The sequence below is a fragment of the Helianthus annuus genome, chromosome 3, assembly GCF_002127325.2.
Source record: "Helianthus annuus cultivar XRQ/B chromosome 3, HanXRQr2.0-SUNRISE, whole genome shotgun sequence".
NCBI classification, from domain to species: Eukaryota; Viridiplantae; Streptophyta; class Magnoliopsida; order Asterales; family Asteraceae; genus Helianthus; species Helianthus annuus.
Window position 1 is genome coordinate 130,229,726 of NC_035435.2, and position 14,085 is coordinate 130,243,810.

Genomic DNA, 14,085 nt, shown 5'->3' on the forward strand with positions numbered 1-14,085 from the left:
AACAAAACTAACTGATAGATTTTATAATTGTAAACTGAAATACTACAAGATAGAAGACTCGATTCGAGATGGGTTAATCTCCAAGAACAAAGGTATAGATACCCAATTAGATAATAATCATCGACATGATCCCCAAAAACTGAAACAAAGATATTGTAACACCCCAAAAATATAAAACTTTATATTAGAATTATAAAGTATAAATAAACAAGAATTTACTAACTAGAAATTTTAACCTAGTTAGTTACAAGTCTAGAAATAACTTATAGTAGGGTTAAATGCAACTAAATTTAATGTTGAACAAAGTGGAGGGGCTTAAGTTGTAAAAATTGAAACTTAATTTTAATTAAGTAAATAAAACAAACCAAACACCCCCAAAAGGAGGTGTCTGGTCGAACAAGCACACCAGGGGCGATCCCCACTCTTCCAAAACCCTCAAACTTCATTAAACTTGCAAATTGAAGGCTTAATCCAAGTTGAAATCGAAATTAAAGCATAGTTACTGATCCTCATCACAAGAGGATTACAAGGTATGTAAAATTTCATGAAAACCCTCAACTTGAATTTCTCATGTAATTGGGAAAATCTGAATTGTTAGTTGCATGTGTGTCTTATGATGATCTAGGAACAACTATAGTGTCTAGGGACAAACTCCAGGCAAATACAAGTTGAAATTATGTTAAATTTTAGTGAAGATTATGAACACCATTGTAGGTGATTAACGGGTTATGTGTAAATTGATGAACACTAGGATATTGGGTGTTGTTCTAGTGTAATTTGACAATTTTGAAGTGATTTCAGAAATTTAGAAGCTAACAATCATGTAAAATGGTTGATTGATGTGTAATTTGGGCTAAGTAATAAACTAGGGATTTGATGTTCAATCATGTAAAAATCTGCCCTTGAAGTGTTTGTTGAAATGCCTCTAAGAAGGCTTAAAACTGAAATTCCAAGTTTAAACGCATAATTAGAGTATTTCGGTGTATTATGCGAATTATGATTTAAAAGAGAGTTCTAAACATATCATAAATGAACTCTATAGGGAAGGATACCGGAACGTCAAGTGGACAAGCCGGTGGTGATTTGCGGTTGAAGGGCGTGCACTAAGGTATGTAACTTGACCCGTTACATTAAGTAAATGTTGATGATTATAATATGTGTAGTTGAATTTTAGAATAAGGGTTGTTTTGAATAAAAGCGGTGATGTCGCTATATTGAATGATTGGTCAAATTTGGTTGGAACTCGTTGGTAGTCGTCATATGGGAGGATTCCTTAGACGAGCCAAGCGGGTCGAATAATCAAATAAAGCATGGATTTTGCTTCGTAATATGATTGAATTGTTTATTGTTATCTATTAAATATTGAAATATTAAAACACAAGAATTAATATGTTGGTTTGTTAGAACAAGGATTCGAGGAAAGTATGTGGGCAAAACAAACAAAAAGCCAAAACTCATATGTGCAGGATCTACCGTAAGTTACGGTGTCACCGTAACTTACGGTGGAGGTCAGGAGGCTTACGGTGGGAGTCTACTGGTTTACGGTGGACCATTGTTGTAAATCGACTACCGTAACTTACGGTGGAACCGTAAGTTACGGTAGAGCCTGAATTTTTATGAACTTTGTATAATTGTAAATATTCAAATTCACTTCGATCGTAGTTTCGATCAAGTATTATTTCTAAGCATTCTAATACAAATGTTTTATGTAAACATTTCAGTTTTAGGTACTCAAGGATCACGGATGACGATCAAACAAGCTTTTGAAGAACCGAACACATACTTTTGAAGCTTCCGCATAAATTAACTCGGTTTAAACAATGTTTATGATGTAACTTGTTAGCTAAACAACTTTTGGATGTTTAAATTAGTCAGTAGAAAACTAATGTTTGTTACTTTAATACTCTACTTTTGGATTTTATGGTATAAAATGATCCTTTTATACATATATGTCGCATATTTACATCGAATAAAAGATGGGTGTTACATGTTGGTAATCAGAGCTTAAGATTGTCAACAAAGTGTTTGGTTTAAGCTTGATCGATCATCTGGTAAGAATTAACTTAATTATGTTAGTAGATTATATCTTATGTAAGTATGAGAAATAAATTGAGATGCATGGGAAGAGTGTGTTAACACACTCAAACCCGGAAAGTGCATTGAATGTGAACGGTTAAAGCAAGTTGGGAACTTGGCTAAACCAAAATAAATGAAGCAATATTATAAATGAAATGTTTAACGTTTAAATGTAAACATTTCAGCTTCAAGATGTCTGATGGGAATGATGATAATCCGGTGCAAACAAGCACCAAACAAATGAAAGAGACAATTGCCGAAGAGGTAGGAAAGGCAATTGAAGGAAGCCTATTCGGGTTTATAGACAAAATTCAAAACACGGTGTTGTCACTTGTTGAAGAACTAGTTAAAAGGTTGGAGGATATTGTCAACCTTATGAAGGAGAAAACGGGAGAACGCAAAGGATGTTCGTACAAAGAATTCATGGCGTGTAAACCGCCAATCTATAACGGGGAGGTTGTCCCGATAATTTGCCAAAGATGGATAAGTGATGTTGAAGGAGTGTTTGAACGAACCCATTGTGACGTAGGTGACTTTGTTGCTTACGGAACGGGTCAATTGAGAAATCAAGCCAAGGATTGGTGGGATAACAAAAAGAAGGAAATGGGAGCCGAAGCGGTGAGGGTTATGACTTGGGACGAGTTTAAGGTACCATTCCTTAAACACCACAGTCCCAAAGCGGTTATTAACAGAATCAAAGAAGAATTCATCCAGCTGAGACAAAAGGGTGAAACAACCGATAAGATCACGGGCATCTTCATGGATAAGCTCAGATTTTGTGACGAGTTAGTCACCACTGAAGAACAAAAGATATATTACTATTACAACATGCTGAGTGCTAAGTACCGGGAATTTATGACTCCGTCAAAATACGAAACCCTCACGGAGATTATCAACACCGCCCGGGAACGGGAAATCGAGTTAAAGAAACAAGTGGAAAGAGGTGAAGGAAGGGCACAGGATGTGAATCCAAGCCCTACAAAGAAAGCTAGAACTGCTGAATCGGGAAAGAAAGTGGATGCTAAAGGCGGGTCGCCGAGTTGCAAAGTATGTGGAAAGGGGCACAAAGGTGAGTGCCGCTTCAAAGACAAGCCGTGCCCAGTATGTGGGAAGACGGGGCACACCGCATCACTATGTCCCGGAAAAGTTTCTGTTTGTTACAAGTGTTATCAACCCGGTCACAAGAAATCTGAATGCCCCGAGTTGGTGGGAAAGTGAGACACAAAAGAGTCCCCAACAGAAGCTCCTAAAGCGAAGGCTAGATCCTTCCAACTTACCGCGGCTAAAGCGAAGACAGAACCCGATGTGGTTTCAGGTATATTCACAATTAACTCAATTCCATCACGTGTATTGTTTGATACGGGTGCGAATAAATCCTTCATTTCGCATGGATTTATTCGACATCCTTCATTTGTATTGACGAAATTATATGTGCCCTTAGAAGTTGAAATAGGGGACAACAAAAGTTTTATAGTTTGTGATGTTTGTCGAGGCTGCAAATTAAGCATCGACAATAAAGAATACTTGATAGACTTAATCCCGATGTCAATGGGGGAATTTCAAGTAGTCATTGGTATGGATTGGCTATCTCAGCATCATGCAAAAGTCGTGTGTTTTCGTAAAGAGATAAAACTAACATCTCCGAGCGGGAAACACGTCACCATCTATGGCGAAAAAGGAGGTAACCCTATAGTATGTTCAATGTTGAAAGCTCACAAGCTTATGAAGAAAGGATGCAAGGCATTCATGATATACGCAAATGAGCCCGAGAAAGAATCACGGAAGATTGAAGATGTACCGGTAGTACGAGACTATGAAGATGTGTTTCCGGAGGATTTACCGGGGATACCGCCTGAACGGGAAGTAGAGTTCGGGATCGAATTGACTCCGGGCGCCAAACCAGTAGCAAAAGCTCCGTACCGACTCGCACCGTCGGAATTGCAAGAGTTGATGTCCCAAATTCAAGACCTGCTTGACAAGGGATTCATAAGGCCGAGTGTGTCTCCTTGGGGTGCACCGGTATTGTTCGTGAGAAAGAAAGACAGAAGCATGCGCATGTGTATCGATTACCGGGAGTTAAACAAACTCACGGTAAAGAACCGATACCCGCTTCCGAGGATAGATGATTTATTTGACCAATTACAAGGTGCGAATTGGTTTTCAAAAATTGACCTTAGATCGGGGTATCACCAACTAAGGGTCAAGGAAGAAGATGTGCCGAAGACGGCTTTCCGCACGAGATACGGACATTACGAATTCCTCGTGATGTCATTTGGGCTAACAAATGCACCCGCGGCTTTCATGGACCTCATGAACCGGGTTTGCAAGCCAATGTTGGATAAGTCGGTCATTGTGTTTATCGATGATATTTTGGTATATTCAAAAAGTGAAGCTGAACACGCACACCATTTGCAAGAAGTGTTAGAGACACTTAGACGAGAAAGGCTGTATGCGAAATTCTCTAAGTGTGCCTTTTGGTTACGAGAGGTACAATTCCTTGGCCACGTCATAAGTGCCGACGGGGTATTGGTGGATCCGTCAAAGATCGAGGACGTGTCAAAATGGAATCCCCCGAAGAACCTTTCGGAAATTAGAAGCTTTTTGGGGCTCGCGGGATACTATAGGAGATTCATTCAAGATTTCTCCAAGATTGCGTCACCGCTATCAAAGCTAACCCGGAAGAAAGAAAGGTTCATTTGGGGTATCGATCAAGAAAGAGCGTTTCAAACGCTAATAGAAAGGTTAACTCAAGCTCCGATACTGACATTGCCGGACGGAGTCGAAGACATGGTGGTTTATTCGGATGCTTCACTATCGGGGCTCGGATGCATGTTGATGCAACGGGGCAAGGTAATAGCCTATGCCACTAGGCAATTGAAGATACACGAGAAGAAATATCCCACGCACGATCTCAGGTTGGCTGCGGTGGTATTTGCATTAAAAATATGGAGGCACTACTTGTGTGGGGGTAAAGTGCACCATATTCACCGACCACAAGAGCTTGAAATACTTCTTCGATCAGAAGGAGTTAAATATGCGACAAAGGCGATGGCTAGAAACGGTGAAGGATTTTGACTGTGAAATATACTACCACCCCGGAAAGGCAAATGTGGTGGCGGATGCTATGAGCAGAAAAGCGGACTATGTCCCAATAAGAGTAAGGTCGATGCAGCTCGTGGTGACCTCGGGTATACTTGAACGTATTCGAAGACGCAATTAGAAGTAGTGAAAGAAGAGAATTGGAAGAAGGAAAGAATAATCGGTCAGTTGAAAGATTTGTCGGATGGGAATAACGGGTTGAAGAGTCGATCCGGAAGGATATGGGTTCCAAATACTTGTGAGGTGAAGGCGCTTCTACTTGATGAAGCTCATAAATCCCGATATTCAATTCATCCGGGTGCGACCAAGATGTACAATGATCTGAAACAAAATTATTGGTGGCCTGGAATAAAGATGGATGTGGCGAAGTATGTGGAAAAATGCTTGACATGTTTACAAGTCAAAGCGGAGCACCAGAAACCATACGGCAAACTCCAACCGTTAGAAATTCCAGTTTGGAAATGGGAACATATTACAATGGACCTATTAACCAAGTTGCCTAAGACAAATCGTGGTTTCGATGCCATATAGGTAGTGGTGGATAGATTGACAAAAAGTGCTCACTTCATTCCGATCCGTGAGACTTATACGTCAGAAAAGATGTCAGAAGTTTACACTAATGAAATAATAGCATGTCATGGGGTGCCGGTATCCATTGTGTCTGATAGAGATACCCGGTTTACTTCAAATTTCTGGCGAGATTTCCAAGAGCAAATGGGAACCAAATTGTTCATTAGCACTGCGTACCATCCTCAAACAGATGGACAGAGTGAAAGAACAATACAAACACTGGAGGACATGCTACGGGCGTGTATAATCGACTTTGGAGGAAGTTGGGATGTTCACCTACCGTTAGTCGAGTTTTCGTATAATAATAGCTACCAATCTAGTATTAAGATGGCACCGCACGAAATGCTCTACGGTAGAAAGTGCCAAACCCCGGTATGTTGGGGTGAAGTGGGTCCACATGAACTTGCTCACCAAGATATAGTACAAGCCACTAATGAAAAGATTGATGTGGTTCGGGCACATTTGAAAGCGGCTCAAGACAGGCAAAAGGCGTATGCTGATAAAAGGAATAAGCCAATCGAATTCCAGGTTGGCGACATGGTTATGCTAAAAGTTTCCCCATGGAAGGGCGTTATTAGATTCAGAAAAAAGGGGAAAGCTAAGCCCGAGGTTTATTGGACCATTTAAAATCATTGGAAGGGTCGACAAGGTAGCTTACCGCCTTGAGCTACCGGAGGAACTAAGTGGAATTCATAGAACGTTTCACGTGTCACAATTACGAAAGTTCCTAGCGGACGAAACAGCCTATATCCATTACGATGATATCGAAGTGGATAATAGTCTGAATTATGATGTGAGACCGGTGGAGATTTTAGGTCGAAAGGTCAAACACTTACGAAATAAACAAATCGATCAAGTCAAAATCAAATGGGAGCATAGGAAAGGTTCAGACACTACGTGGGAGTCTGAAGAGGAGATGCGACGTCTCCACCCTACATTATTTGGTACGTACTTCGGTTTCGGGGATGAAACCCTTTTTAAGAGGGGTGGACTTGTAACACCCCGAAAATATAAAACTTTATATTAGAATTATAAAGTATAAATAAACAAGAATTTACTAACTAGAAATTTTAACCTAGTTAGTTACAAGTCTAGAAATAACTTATAGTAGGGTTAAATGCAACTAAATTTAATGTTGAACAAAGTGGAGGGGCTTAAGTTGTAAAAATTGAAACTTAATTTTAATTAAGTAAATAAAACAAACCAAACACCCCCAAAAGGAGGTGTCTGGTCGAACAAGCACACCAGGGGTGATCCCCACTCTTCCAAAACCCTCAAACTTCATTAAACTTGCAAATTGAAGGCTTAATCCAAGTTGAAATCGAAATTAAAGCATAGTTACTGATCCTCATCACAAGAGGATTACAAGGTATGTAAAATTTCATGAAAACCCTCAACTTGAATTTCTCATGTAATTGGGAAAATCTGAATTGTTAGTTGCATGTGTGTCTTATGATGATCTAGGAACAACTATAGTGTCTAGGGACAAACTCCAGGCAAATACAAGTTGAAATTATGTTAAATTTTAGTGAAGATTATGAACACCATTGTAGGTGATTAACGGGTTATGTGTAAATTGATGAACACTAGGATATTGGGTGTTGTTCTAGTGTAATTTGACAATTTTGAAGTGATTTCAGAAATTTAGAAGCTAACAATCATGTAAAATGGTTGATTGATGTGTAATTTGGGCTAAGTAATAAACTAGGGATTTGATGTTCAATCATGTAAAAATCTGCCCTTGAAGTGTTTGTTGAAATGCCTCTAAGAAGGCTTAAAACTGAAATTCCAAGTTTAAACGCATAATTAGAGTATTTCGGTGTATTATGCGAATTATGATTTAAAAGAGAGTTCTAAACATATCATAAATGAACTCTATAGGGAAGGATACCGGAACGTCAAGTGGACAAGCCGGTGGTGATTTGCGGTTGAAGGGCGTGCACTAAGGTATGTAACTTGACCCGTTACATTAAGTAAATGTTGATGATTATAATATGTGTAGTTGAATTTTAGAATAAGGGTTGTTTTGAATAAAAGCGGTGATGTCGCTATATTGAATGATTGGTCAAATTTGGTTGGAACTCGTTGGTAGTCGTCATATGGGAGGATTCCTTAGACGAGCCAAGCGGGTCGAATAATCAAATAAAGCATGGATTTTGCTTCGTAATATGATTGAATTGTTTATTGTTATCTATTAAATATTGAAATATTAAAACACAAGAATTAATATGTTGGTTTGTTAGAACAAGGATTCGAGGAAAGTATGTGGGCAAAACAAACAAAAAGCCAAAACTCATATGTGCAGGATCTACCGTAAGTTACGGTGTCACCGTAACTTACGGTGGAGGTCAGGAGGCTTACGGTGGGAGTCTACTGGTTTACGGTGGACCATTGTTGTAAATCGACTACCGTAACTTACGGTGGAACCGTAAGTTACGGTAGAGCCTGAATTTTTATGAACTTTGTATAATTGTAAATATTCAAATTCACTTCGATCGTAGTTTCGATCAAGTATTATTTCTAAGCATTCTAATATAAATGTTTTATGTAAACATTTCAGTTTTAGGTACTCAAGGATCACGGATGACGATCAAGCAAGCTTTTGAAGAACCGAACACATACTTTTGAAGCTTCCGCATAAATTAACTCGGTTTAAACAATGTTTATGATGTAACTTGTCAGCTAAACAACTTTTGGATGTTTAAATTAGTCAGTAGAAAACTAATGTTTGTTACTTTAATACTCTACTTTTGGATTTTATGGTATAAAATGATCCTTTTATACATATATGTCGCATATTTACATCGAATAAAAGATGGGTGTTACAGATATAAATAAGCAATAATAGTAGTAATAACTGGCCCTTCAGCTCCCATTTACCTAACAGTTTCCCTTTTCAATAAATGCTTTGACGCATTAATAAATCTGACCCTAATACCCACCCGTATAGGAATCCGGTTTGTATAAGGTTCGATGTTGCTGGAATAAGAATGGATATTAGTTTTTTTTTTTGAACGGTGACTTTCTTTTTGAGTGACCCAATGTCACACCGCCTAAACGGCGACCCTAGAGAAGATCTGCCCAGACTACGTTGTCTTACCCGGGCCCGCACTGGGTTGGTCAGACTTGGTTACGGCGTTCCCCGGAAACCGTACTGCCTTCACACAAGATGCCTCGCTGAAGTAACAGCCAGATGAAAACCGGGGTGCGGCTCAGGATCGAACCCCCCTCGGTAGGTTTGTCACCATCATTGCCCAATATCCACCCCAATATGACACAAGTGAGAATTGAACTTGAGTCTCCATTGGAAAATCCAAGTCTACTACCACTAGGCCACAAGTGGGGAGATAGAATGGATAGTAGTAAGGAATTAATGGGAGAAGAGGATGAGGAGTGGAGCATGTGGAACTATTAGGTGCCACCAAAGGTAAATCACCTTTGTTGGCGAGCAGTGCTGAATAAAATTCTAGCAAAAGTAGTGCTCTAAAAAGAGGTTTGGTGAACATAAGGGTACTATGCGGGATCGAGAACAAATCAACAGACCATTTATTGGTACAATGTCAGGTTGCAAGAAGCATATGGGAGTCTGTGTGGTTATGGTTAAAAGTTCCTGCGGTGCAAAACATTAGCAATTGCAGGAAGGTTTTGGAAGCAGCAAATACATATAATGGATCAAAATTGTGGAAGAAAACTATCAGCATGGTATATATCACAACAATGCGGCATGTTTGGAAGGCACAGAATAATCTAGAGTTTAATGATCGTAATTCTTAAATCAGTAAAATAGTGGAAGAAATCATGGAAAGTTCGTTTTTGTGGTTAAGAGAAAGATCAAAGATTAAGAACTTCGTATGGGAGAGGTGTCGAGATTTCAACATAAAAGATGTAATCAAATAATTTTTTTTTGTGCCGTTGTAGCTGTATTTGTTTTCTTTGTTGTCTTGTACTCTATTGGGTTTTTACAGCTATCCTGGCACTGTTCTATAATCATAGAATCTTCCGCTATTAAAAAAAAAACAAATCAACAGTTCATATTATTATCACTTCAGTTGTTATATATATATATATATATATATATATATATACATATATATAGGGGATGGTTCAAATGAAAACCACTTTTATGATGAAAACTCGAAAACTAACTAAAAAAAGCCTAAAAAACACACAAATTTTTTTTTCAATTTTTTTTATAAAATCGTTGGTTTTTATATATAAAAAAACTTTTTTTCAAAAAAAAAAAAATTGTAGTACACATGTGTAGTACATATACACATGTGTAGTATTACACATGTGCACTACACAAATTTTTTTTTTTTTGAAATTTTTTTTATATATAAAAAAACCTGTGAAATTTGGTTTGCAAAAAAAAAAAATAAATAATAAAAAAAATTTGTATGTTTTTTTGGCTTTTTTAATTAGTTTTCGAGTTTTCACAATAACTATTGGTTTTCATTTGAACCTTCCCCTATAATATATATATATATATATTATATATATATATATATATATATATTATAGGGGAAGGTTCAAATGAAAACCACTAGTTATTGTGAAAACTCGAAAACTAATTAAAAAAAGCCAAAAAAACATACAAAAAATTTTTATTATTTATTTTTTTTTGCAAACCAAATTTCACAGGTTTTTTTTATATATAAAAAAAATTTCAAAAAAAAAAAAAAATTTTGTGTAGTGCACATGTGTAATACTGCACATATGTATGTGTACTACATATGTGTATTATTACACATGTGCACTACACAAATTTTTTTTTTTTTTGAAAATTTTTTTTTTATATATAAAAACTAGCGATTTTTATAAAAAAAATTGAAAAAAAAAAAAAAATTTGTGTGTTTTTTAGGCTTTTTTTAGTTAGTTTTCGAGTTTTCACAATAAAAGTGGTTTTCATTTGAACCATCCCCTATATATATATATATAGGGAGCCGCTAAAATAGAAACCACCCCCAGTTGTAAGAACCGCGAGAACCACTCTCAACTAATCAGAATATACCAAACTAAAGGGCATTTTGGTCATTTACTTCCAATGTCAAATCCCCCTCTCTCCTCATTTAATGCTATCAGACATCAGAAAATCTCTCACCTTTCACTCTCTTTAAAATCTCTTACCTCTCTCTCTCTCTCTCTTCAATCTAAATGAAAGAAACCCAAATATCCCAATCGGATTCCCATACATCTTCTAAATTCCAATCTCATTCCCATATGTCTTCTAAATTCCGTAAAATCACCCATTTCTAAAGTCTCCTTTAAATCATTAAATTACCTCAAAGCCCAAGATCAGAAGAGAAGGAGAAGCAGCCGCTGACTTCGACGGCGACCGGCGACGGATCGCCGTTGGCGGAGGAGCCGCGGAGGGCGGTGGTGAGCCTGAGCGACGGCATAGCCACACTCACACTCTCGTTCCCTCGATTGCAGCGACATGATCAGAAGAGAAGGAGCAGCAACGGCTGGTGACGGAAACAGAGCCGCCGCCGGCGGGGGTGCGGCCGGCCGACGGCATCGTCGATGATGATTATGGATGGTGATGAAGTCCCGCTGTGAACAATGATGATGGTGGTGTTTTATGTCATTCAGGTTTGTTTTGGTTCGAGTTTTGTTTCGGATTTTCAGTTCGGGTCTTTCAGGTTCTACTCGGGTCAACCACAGATTCAGTTTTGGTTCTACTCGGGTTTTCAGTTCGGGTCTTTCGGGATCTAAGCGGGAGTCTCAGTCAGATTTCAGGTTGAGGGTCATCAGGTTTCGGGCCAAACTCAAGTATGGTTCGAGTTTTTGTTCGGGTCAGCCGTGGGTCGAGTTTCGGGTCAGTGGGTGCGGGTTTGGTTCAACCCGGTTCGGAAGCTTCAGGTCGGCGTCTCAGTCAAACCGGGTTAGATTCAGAGTTGTTCGGGTCAAGCATCGGCTCGGTCTCAGTTCGGGTCTTGCGGTTCGGTAGCGAGTTACTATTACGTTAGTTTAGATTTTATTTAGTTAACATGCACCGAGCTCGAACCGATACTTTAGTGCCTTGTTACGTTTGGCATTTTAATAGAAATTTTATATATTGTGTTTAGAGTAGGGTTCCTACGGAAAGTGTGTTTTTCCTAGAAAGTCTAGGAAGCGATCTTGTCCATCTGATTGGTGTGTTTAAGGGTTGAGATTAAATCAATGGCAATCTTGTAATAACTAACTATATTTAATAGATTGTTTTAAATGAGTAGGGGCAATTTCGTCCTTATGTGTGTTTTAAACCAATAAAAAATAACCGTCAGAGATATCACATCTCCTTAATACACGCCAATTTCCCTCTCTCTCTCTTTCTCTCTCTAAACCCAAATTCGGAAACCCCCAAAATCATACCAAAAATACCAAATATCATGGATGAAGATAAGAGATTTTCCTTGTTCCATATACGTAAGATCAAGCTTTCAATGTACTGCGTGTTTAACAAAGCGATTACGGGTGATTCTTGTTTGTAATTGACGGTATTTTGCTGGTTGCAGGGAAGAGATTCAAAAAGAAGGAAACTTTGGAAAGGATAGATAGCAGCGAAACAGTTACCGGAAGCCGATCGAAAGCTGGGGCGAAATCTGCTGATGTAAAACACATTTTTATGAATCTGCTTGCTGTTAAAACACAGCTGTATGAATCTGAATTGCTGTTAAAACACAGCTGTATGAATCTGAATGATAAAACACATTTGTATGAATCTGCTTGCTGTTAAAACACAGCTGTATGAATCTGAATGATAAAACACATTTGTATGAATCTGCTTGCTGTTAAAACACAGTTGTATGAATCTGAATGCTAAAACACAACTGTATGAATTTGCTTGCTGTTAAAACACATTTGTATGAATCTGCTTGCTGTTAAAACACACCTCTATGAATCTGAATGCTAAAACACAACTGTATGAATCTGCTTGCTGTTAAAACACAACTGTATGAATCTGAATGCTAAAACACAACTGTATGCATCTGCTTGCTGTTAAAACACAACTGTATGAATCTGAATAATAAAACACAGCTGTATGAATCTGCTTGCTGTTAAAACACATCACCAAGAACAGACTGTTAAAACACAGTACCAAGAACATGCTGATAGATTCCAGCAAGAAAACGAAGGAATGATTGATATACGTGAGATCAGAAATCGAAAACAAAAAATTCCGAAATTTATGTATAGTTAGTTATTGAAGATAATTTCCTAAAATAAAAATAGATTGTGAAAGTACATAAATCCCCTTTTAGATAAAATCCTTCAATGCCACATGTCGCGTTCTTATTGCTTTCTAGACTTTCTAGGAAAAACACACTTTCCACCCAACTCCTACTCTTGTGTTTATATTGTTGAGTTTTGAAAAGATAACGACAACTTGAGTAGTCGGCTTATTCCAAAAACAGAGGAAACTTTGTCCGTTTTCCGTAAAAACGTAAAACGTAAATAGTTTAACATAAAATGTAAAACGTAAAAACGTAAGACGTAAAAAGTTTAACGTAAAACGTAAACCGTAAAAAGTTTAACTTAAAACGTAAAACGTAAAAAGTTTAACGTAAAACGTAAAATGTTTTACGTAAAACGTAAAAAGTTTAATGTAAAACGTAAAAAGTTTAAAAAGTTTAATGTAAAACGTAAAACGTAAACTTTTATGTAAAAACTATATAACGTAAAAACGTAAAACTTTTTCTACATAAATTGTAAAACGTAAAAAACCGTGTGATAAAACGGTGCCTAAACAAGGTGCGTGGATACGGGGTATAAAAACACCGCAAAAAAAACGAGACGTAAAAAACGCCGCGTTAAAAACGGGACGTAAAAAATTGCGCGTTAAAAAAACAACGCTTGAAAAAGCGGAGCGTAAAAAACGGCGTGCAAAAACTACGCGTTAAAAAACGATGCGTGAAACGTAAAAAGTTTAACGTAACACGTAAAAAGCTTAACGTGAAAAACCGTGTCATAAAATGGGGCCTAAACAAGGGACGTGAATACGAGGCATAAAAACGCCGCGAAAAAAACGGAACGTAAAAAATGGCGCTTTAAAAAAACGCCGCTTGAAAAAGCTGAGTGTAAAAAATGGCGTGTAAAACGGCGCGTAAAAAAGTCGGGCGTAAAAACGGCGTGCAAAAAACGGCACGCAAAATAAATTGTTTTGTTAAAAAATCTGAATTTAAAAATGGTTTTTAATAAAAAAAATTATGTTTAAAAAATAAAAAGTAATATAATAAAACAAAAAAGTAATAAAAAATAAAAAAGACTAAAAGACAAAAAAAGTAATTTTACTAAATTACCCTTTTGACTTAAAATATTAAAGACATAATAAGACAAAAACTATTTAATATTAATATT